This window comes from Cynara cardunculus, unplaced genomic scaffold, assembly GCF_001531365.2.
Source record: "Cynara cardunculus var. scolymus isolate 2C unplaced genomic scaffold, CcrdV1 Un_Scaffold_8215, whole genome shotgun sequence".
In the NCBI taxonomy this organism is placed as follows: Eukaryota; Viridiplantae; Streptophyta; class Magnoliopsida; order Asterales; family Asteraceae; genus Cynara; species Cynara cardunculus.
This window is the reverse complement of record NW_020204058.1, coordinates 6,299-8,117: the sequence shown is the minus strand read 5'-3', so window position 1 is coordinate 8,117 and position 1,819 is coordinate 6,299. Positions and strand designations below refer to the sequence as shown.

The window sequence follows — 1,819 nt, the reverse complement described above, 5'->3', positions numbered from 1 at the left end:
ATTATGTAATTTTATTTTTTCTTCAAAAATAATTTTGATGGCCATTACTTTTTACATGTTTATCAAAATACTATTTTATTCTTGATTTATAAAAAGAAAAAATTACATCCCGCCGTATTACGCAGGTACACAACTAGTCTTTATAAAGAGAATAAATTTTTATCTCTTTTTAGCTGTAAGTTTGATAGGGTGGGAAGACATTTACAATGTACTATCTGCTATGTTTCCACTCAATATAACACTAATCTTAGGCTATGGATCCGTGAAATGGTGGCACATGTTCAATCCCGACCATTGTGATGCAATAAACTAACTCAATTACTACTTCATCGTGCCTCTCTTCTCCTTCGATTTCACAAGTCAAATCAACCCTTACAAAAGGAATCATTTGTTCATAGCAGCAGATGTTATCTCTAAAAGCATCATTATCTTCACAATATCTTTATGGGCTAATCGCTGTATTAAAGGAAACTATCCATGGTTTGTTACAAGCTTCTCTTTATCTAGCTTGAATAATTCTCTTATTGTAGGGGTTCCTCTTATGCGAGCAATGTACGCGAGTTCGGGTTGGTTTTGGGCGTTGGTGGCCATATGCAGGAATTGATGAGAGTTAGGTATGTGATCATGGGGGAGAAAGATAACATGATAACTATGCATGATATTATTGATGCACAATGGGTATATGATAATTACAGAGATGAAACATATCTCAGGAGAGTGATCATGCCATTGGAGGTCTTACTGACCAGCTACAAGAGATTAGTGGTGAAGGATTCTGCTGTAAATGCTATCTGTTACGGTGCTAAACTGATGATTCCGGGCTTGTTAAGATTCGAAAACTCCATTGAGAATGGAGAAGAAGTGGTATTAATGACCACCAAATGGGAGGCCATAGCTATTGGTATAGCAGAGATGACTACTGCTGTTATGGCTACTTGTGATCGTGGGGTTGTGGCTAAGATCAAAAGGGTGGTGATGGATAGAGATACTTACCCGCGGAAATGGAGGTTGGGACCCACAGCTTCTACGAAAAAGAAGCTGATTTCCAGAGGGAAATTGAGCAAACATGGGAAACCAAATGAGAAAACTCCGGCTGAGTGGTCTAGGAATGTTGTTCTGCTGCTAGGCGGAGATTCAATGGTTGCCAGTCTTGCAGCTACACCTGTGACTGAAAATGTGGAACTCGCAGAGACTTTAGAAGAAAAAGAAGAAGAAAAAGGGTATTGAAGATGGCGAAGAAGGTAAGAAAAGGAAATTAGAAGAAGATGATGTTACAGATACACCATTAGCTTCCAAAAAGCAGAAGATTGAAGAAGACATAGAAGGTGAGACTACTGAAAAGAAGAAGAAGAGGAAAAGTAAAGATGGTGACGAAGCCGAAGCTATTTTATCAGATGGGGATAAATCCGAAAAGAAGAAAAAGGATAAAGAAAATGGTGATGCCACTGTAACTCCATCAGCTGTTGTAAGTGAAGATGAAGCAAGCAAAAGCTCGAAGAAGAAGGAGAAGAAGAAAAAGAAGAAAGATGCTCAAGAAGAATAGAGTGGAATGAAATCTGAATCATTGCCCATGCTATGTAAGTTCTTTATCTGCACATTTTCATTGAGCCAATTTTCGCATTTTGACTTTGTTCTTTAGTTTATTAGTTCAATTTAGGTCCGTAGTGTTCTTTCCTTAAAATGTTATGTGTTTTTTAGTTATAAGTTTGAAAATTTTGGTACTTTTTGAACATGAGCTTGTCTAGAATGATTTTATATGCTATAATAATGATTTTATCTTATCCTATCCTAGAATGATTTTAGTTCTATCGTGCGATGA

General features: G+C 36.9%; 1 pseudogene; it reads left to right on the top strand.

The window, feature by feature from the left end:
- Positions 1-1,602, top strand: part of LOC112505077 — a 4,577-nt pseudogene extending 2,975 nt beyond the window's left edge.
- The last annotated feature ends 217 nt before the right edge of the window (positions 1,603-1,819 follow it).